We start from the raw sequence: 7,412 nt of genomic DNA, 5'->3' as shown, positions 1-7,412 counted from the left end.
AGCACACTAAAATGTTTGCTTACATCCAGTTTGAAACTTGGTCATGAATTGCCTATAATTGTTTAGCATGTAGTCCTTATGATTTGTATTGCTCCTTCATTTTCGCTTATTTTGAAAGCTTAACGATTTTCTCACGCGGAAGCATTCCGTCCAGAATATACTCGTGCAAAAAAGGGAAACCGACAAAAACGTTTTAACTTTGCTATTTTTCAATGTAAGATTAGGCAGAAACAATATTGATATGTTCGAATATATTCGAACGAATGTCCTTTCTAATGAATACGTAAGGAAAATTTAACACATTAGTCTATACAGGCCAAAATATAGGAAAAAGTTAACAATTTGTTCAAATTTTATTCATTTTTAGTGGTATAGGATTTTACTCTCGGAGTCGACCCGGAGTCGGAGCCGGAGTCGAGCCAAAAATACCTCGACTCCGAAACCCTGGTATTTCCTCCCATCCATCCCTCTATATTCTCTCAAAATTTCAGGAAAATAGGTTAAGTGGTTTTGTAGATATAACATATGTAAAAAATTGGGCGTAGTCGGGTTAGGTCCGAAATAAGTACATAAGGTCGGAAACACAACCACCATTGTCTCGAGGTATTTTGAAGGTATTCTTTATATTTTCCAACCAAATTGGCTGTACTTTGGTATTTTGGGTTCTAAGTACACACAAAATCTCCATACCAAAAATGTTCGGCCTAGATCCACGATTTGATATAGTACCCATATATACGTATCTCCCGATTTCCAGAATTCAAAAGGTTTAAGCAACATTTTCTAACGGAAATGACTGTAAAATTGGTTTTCGTGTTTTTAATATACAAAACATCTACACACCAAACATTATTCACTTGGGATATACCGCCACACAAATGCCCCACTTTAAATTACGCATTTTCATGTAAAAATGGATTTATAAAATTGTAGATAACTTGAAAAAAGGCAAAAAAAAGGCAGACCAAAATTTGGGAGTAGATACGTTGGAGTATGTAATTTGATATTAAAAAAGTCCGATAGTGTTTCCGTGCGTTTCCCATAAGTTGCACTTTACTCAAAATGCTCTAAGTAGAAAAAATTTCATACAAATGTTCAAACATTTTTTTCGGAATATTTACAATATCAAATACTGGTATAATAATTTTTTGTAATAAAAGCTACATCCAAACTATCTGAAAAAATTAAATTATCGACATGTTTATTTTAATTTTAATTATCCATATTATTAGTCAACATACAGGTTATCAAAAAAAGTCAATTTTATCACTTGCAAAAAAACTCCCAGTAAATGTACCGTTATAACGGCCAATAACCGTTAAATGCAATACTGATTGTTATTTTTAGGTCTACCAGTATGTTTGGTAAAATACTACATTAATGATTTTTACTTAGCTCTTGGTTAGTTTTCGGACTTTTTCCCCGCTAGATTTAATTTTGCCCACAGAGCGCCCCTCCGAAATTCAAAAAAAATGTTACCTATTTTCATAATATGCCTGTCTACTCGATAATTTGTAATAACTAGCTGTGTATTTTTACGTGATAATTAGTAATAGTTATTACTAATGTTTCTAAAACTGACAGTTGTATAAGGAAAAAGTTGCTAAAAAATGTGTTTCAGAAACATTTAGTAAGTACGAGGACAAACCTATTATTTAAAAATTTCAGAAAAACATGAAAATACATACAAATAAATATTTGCATATGGAGAAGAATATGAATATCACCTAAAAATTTAGCTGTTTCAAAAAAAAAAAAAATATATGTTTGAACCTTCCTAGGATAAATACAAAAATTTAAAAACAAACGCGAAACAAATCTGTTGTAAATTGGTCGAGATTTTCATTAACGTACGAACAGAGCTACTCGCTATTGAAAATTTGGGGGGAGGTGGTAATTTTTTTTGGTGCAATATTTTTGGTGGTTGTGGGACAAGTTTATTTTGGGGTGGGACAAGTTTTTGTTTGGTGTTGGGGAGGGAGCAAGTTTCCCCTCAACTTGCTCGAAGTCGAGAAGAGTTTCACTCGCGAGTGGAATTCCAGCGAATTCGAGCGAGTATTCGGAGCTCTGCGTACGAACGCCATTTGAGGTGTAGGTCCACGTTTTGATACAGTTCCCATAGAACCTGGCTCTTTTTCTTTGTGTATTTTATTGAAACAACTTAACCTCCACATTTGTAATAATGTATCACTGTACAATTTTTCCAAGTTTTAGGATAATTTAGGTTTTATAAAAAATTTTTATGTAGGGACTTTAATTCTTCAAGAATTCTTACAAAACATACAAAGGTACATTTTGCTAATAATATGCCTGTCTGCGTACCATGGCACAATTACCCAGGTAGTGGCATCGTAAAATTTTGAATATGTTATGTCAAAACTTTCGTTATGTTGTTGGGGAAATTACAACGAAAATAATTTTTTAATAAAGGGATTTGACTTTTCATATTCGATCAGCTGGTGTGATACCACTATCTGGTAGTTCTGCCATGCTGCGTACTCAATAATTTGTAACAATTATTACAAATGTTTCAAATTTTGACAATTGTATAAAGGAAAAGTTGCTGAAAAATTTGTTTCAGCAACATTTAGTAAGTAAAAAGGCACACCAATTGTGTACCTTTTAACCACGGCTTAGGAGTCGAGGCATTTTTGGTCAGACTCCGACTCCAGTCCAATTTTTTTCACGACTCCGACTCCAACTCCGGAGTCGACTCCGCTCAACTCAAAACATCCCAGCAAAATTAAATGGAAGTGATTCCATGTGAAATCATGATTTCACTGGTTCTTTTGCATGAGTGCGAAAGGAGTCGTGAAAGATCCGATCTTTTTCATCGAATTTTCATGAGTGCAATTGAAGTCGTGAAAGATCCGATCTTTGTCATAATATTGTCATGAGTTTAAATAAATTGATAAGTACCCGCACAATAAATTATCAAATACTTATGTACCCGAATAATTGTGTACTTGCAGAAGTAATTGTTAAAATGAAAATAAAAGTCAGAAGAAAGTGATCAATAGTGGCAAAATTTATATACTTTAATTAAAAATACAATGTAAATTGATATAAAACAAAAGAAAAATATATTTTTTGTTCGGAAACCTGTTTCGCTTTGTGGATATTAAAAAGAAGTATGAAAAAGACCCGGTCTATAAACCACGAGCTCCACCAGCCGACCAACACCGATATAGTAAAACATATCGAGCTGCAATTATTGGGTTGGCTGGGCCATGTCAAAAGGATGGATAAAGATGCCACCGGTATATTAACATGAGTCATTTGACGTTACGCCACCCGAGGGAAGAACAAAACTCCAATGGAAAGATCAAGTTCAATATGATATCACAAAACATGGCATCCAAAGTTAGAGAAGCAAAGTAGAAGATCGGTAAAATAGGTATAAAAGAGACCATAACATGGTAACTATTACAGGTTAAGTTTTTCTTTTGAAATAACATAACGGAATTCAAATTTATACTAGATTTCCCAAATGATGAGCTTGGTTCAGAGATTGACACATAATTTATCGAATATTGGAAAAATGGAACCCCAAGTTGAAAGAGATATCTTGCAGCCATCGGAAGAGATAAATATGATATTGCAGATTAATATAATATATAATTTTGAAAATTACATACCGATCATGGCCCTATGGGCTAGGTTTTTATATGAGCATAAATAAATAAAAAAATAAAAAATAACATCTGGCGATACAAATCATCTGTGCATTGTATTGTTATTAATTTAACAAATTACATAATTGTATTGCAAATTTTATTTCTGATTTGCGAAAATGCGGATCCAAAGCATTGGTGCAAGAAGCTATGACAATGAACCGGTGCAAGAAGCCATGAAATGAACTGGTGCATGAAGCCATGACAATGAACTGGTGCAAGAAGCCATGACAATGAACTGGTGCAAGATGCTATGACAATGAACTGGTGCAAAATGTCATGACAATGAACTGGTGCAAGATGCTATGACAATGAATTGGTGAAAGTGTGTGTCACTCCCTTGTAAATGTCATTGGTGATTCACCTAAATTTTCACCTATGACATGTCACTTGCACCCATGATTCAACTCATGATTTGTCATCGAACATTTTGCTGGGATATTAAATATTTACTAATCATTTAGGTTTACCTCCCTGCTATCAACCTAGTGATAATACCATATCCAAATTAAAGTCACTGCAATTTAAAAATTTTTAAATACGTTACATTGCGATGTATACCAAAACATTGACCTATATTGTTCGTTTACTTCGCGGAGGTTTTATATCCGATGAGAATCCGGAATACAAAGTAACAGCCACTTCGGTATGAACATATATCAAAACCCTTCAAAATAACAAAAATCGGACGGTATCGGTATAAAGTCTCTACCAAAACAAAGGCATACGAGTATCTTTACAATTTTTCGAATTTGGCTCTTGTGTCATGAAAAATTAACTATATTCTATCTGCGCAGTCTGATACAAGACCAAAAAAGATGGCACATGTCTCGGCTTATTTCCCCATCACGTACATGCTCGCGTTTATGGGCTTCAAAAAACTTGGGGCCTTGATGTCATAAGGGATCATTTTGTCCAAACCGATACAAATTTTGGATTGCTCTTAGAGGCAAAGTTTCATCTTCAAGGTCAAAATAGCTGAGGTCAAATTCCTTTTACAATTTTTCAGGCGCTGCGGTCTGTAGAAATGATTCTTAAAGGTCAAAATAATAAAATTCTTCAAAATACCGAAAATCAGTGCTACCGTTCTATGGAGTTATATCAAAACGTGAACCCACATAATCAATTTTGAATACCAAACATCTTAAGAGTAATGCAAACTGACAGATGGAAAGATATTTATAGAGTTTCCAACGAATATTTCGATGTGTTACAAACAGAATGACAAAGTTAGTATGCTATGATGAAAATTGTCCTTTGTATCCCTTCCTCAGCATAAATCTATTAAAGAATTTGCCCACCCGCTAGTAATGGTCATTATATTTAATCGAAAATTCATTTGATCTCTTCTCATCGATGAACAACAGGTTTTCTTACAGATGACTTCCTCATAAAATACGCTTGGTTCTTCAAAAGACCAAAATTTCCTCATAGCATACGAATAGGATGTCTTTTAAAAAGGAATATTATCTTAAACTTCACTTGCAAACAAAACCAATCTTTCCCAATCTTTACTCGAGTTTAGATAGTGCCAAAGGAATTCTCGATCAGAGTGTTTCTTTGCACACGTATCTATTTGAGCGGGCAATTGACACTTGGGTATAAAGAGTTTCTTGTTGAAAAACAAGAAACAAGGGAACTGATAAAGATCTGTGGCGAGATCTGAAACTATAGTCTCCCTGCCTTACCCCTTGGTAAACATCGCCAATTTTTTCCCACTAATAAATTAATGTTGTTTTAATAAAATATTAAAACAACGACTATGGGATAAAGCCTGACTATTTGAAAAACAAAATTCAGTATGAAGTTTAGAAGTCAATATCACTTCTATAAGGTCCTCCCACAGAAGACATTAATGACCTCATCTATGAGATGACCAGTAAATCATCTAGAAGATCTCCCCCAAGAATATGTGGTTTATGAAACCATTATTCCAAAGTGTATTATAAACAATCACTTGATAATAGAAATTAAGAAGAAGATTAAAAGAAGTTTTTACATAACAAATTTTTGATAAATGTAGAACTAATTGTTGCCCGGAGTTGGAATCGAGCTTTTTTCACGACTCCGGCTCAGGCTCCGACTCCAGCAAAATTTGGTAGACTCCGACTCCAAAACGCTGCTCTTAACTTAAATACTGCCCTACGTGTGACATTTTACTTAACACTCAAAATGGTCACTCGAAAAATTATTCCAACAACCCATTGAGTGCCTATTAAAGGAAACAGGTTTTATACCAACAATTCTTTGGAAATTTGTATTAAATATTCACTCTTTCACAATTTAAATGGATGTAATTACATTCAGTCACAAAATGAACCCAAATGACATAAGATGTTCCGGCTGCTGTTATTATTTCCACAACAGCATGATGCCTGCCGCCTGCGTGCTTGACTGGTATTCATAAAAGGTATCCTTGGCTGACAAAGGACAATCAAACATTAATGAACAACAGCAACAAGTGGAATTCTTGATTACTCCAACCCAAAGTAACGTTTGTTAGAATATTTTCTTGATTGGATCAATAGAGCATAAATTATTCGGAATATTTGAGTTGGTTCCTTTCTCATAAACATACAAACAAACACGCGCACAAACACACACACAAAGTCAAATAGAAAGTTGTGATTGCCTGCTGGCACCAATAATTGAATTACAAATCACGATGGGAGGAAGATGAAAAATACATACAAGGCAAAAATAAAAAGGGGTTATTACTTGGAAGCACAGCTTGAATTAAATGGGGAAAATAAATCAAGTTTTTTCTCCTGAAATGGCGGCATTCATTAGAATCACCAGATTCAGTTTTTATTATTAAGAACTTGAAAATCCTTTTTCTCTTACCTTCTCCTTCCACACCATATTATAGCGGATTTATAAAATTGACAAAAATGCCAAAAGGTATGCCACCAGCAAGTGTCCTTTAATTGAACTTCTTCCACTGACACTTGATTTACTCCCACCCTCTGGGTCCTTATAATGCATGGCGGCAAACATGGCATTGGTTTTTGTAGCCTTGCCATCCATACAATTATCAATTAATTCATTGACAATGTCAGCATGAAAAGGCAGGCAATGCATTATGGCCTTATCTAACCTAACTTTCTTATCCGGGCAATCTATTTGTCTGGCACTTGTCACCGAAATTGTGGGACATTGAAAAATTTGACTGTCACCATGACTTATGAGGAAACCCTGATCCTGACCGTCGATTGTGTATATGGCATATTTCATTCCGACTCTGACCATATTATCTTGATATCTTAGCAAAATGTTGATTGGATATTCAGCGGTACAGGCTAACGTAAGTTTTTGATTGTTGAGCAGCGTACAGCTTCCTTGTAACACATTCTCGTTGAAAGCGGAAATTTGGTGAATATCTTTTAATAAAATCAAAACAATTAAAATACAATTTACCGAAAACATTTTCAAATTGAATTTATAAAATTTGTTATTACTGGCTTCCACATGAATCTGCTATTTTTGAAATTGAAAACAACAACAAATACATGTATTTTGTTTTTGTATTTTTGAACGCACACGCAACACGCAGAGCTATAGTTTTCGCCCTAATAAAATGAAAAAATAGTAAATTTTTCTAAGATAGTACATTCTTGCTGGAACAGGTCAAGTATTAACCAAAAACCTTGAATTAAGATTTTTTTGGAGATACGTCTTCGGTGACGATATTCTTGATCAGCTCAAGATTTTAAGTCGATATAACCATTTCCGTCAGTC

At 34.3% G+C, this 7,412-nt stretch overlaps 1 long non-coding RNA gene across 1 annotated transcript; it reads right to left on the bottom strand.

Moving 5' to 3' along the window:
• Positions 1 to 5,903: 5,903 nt before the first annotated feature.
• Positions 5,904 to 7,135, bottom strand: LOC141391126 (uncharacterized). Its single transcript, XR_012409566.1, has 2 exons — positions 6,519 to 7,135; positions 5,904 to 6,306 (listed from the first exon to the last, which is right to left on the bottom strand). It is a non-coding gene; the product is annotated as an uncharacterized lncRNA (long non-coding RNA).
• Between the last annotated feature and the right edge of the window lie 277 nt (positions 7,136 to 7,412).

The sequence above is a fragment of the Musca autumnalis genome, unplaced genomic scaffold (assembly GCF_047663935.1).
Source record: "Musca autumnalis isolate F117 unplaced genomic scaffold, ASM4766393v1 scaffold_1, whole genome shotgun sequence".
NCBI lineage: Eukaryota > Metazoa > Arthropoda > Insecta > Diptera > Muscidae > Musca > Musca autumnalis.
Note: the sequence above shows the minus strand (reverse complement) of the source record. Positions and strands in the feature narration are given on the sequence as shown.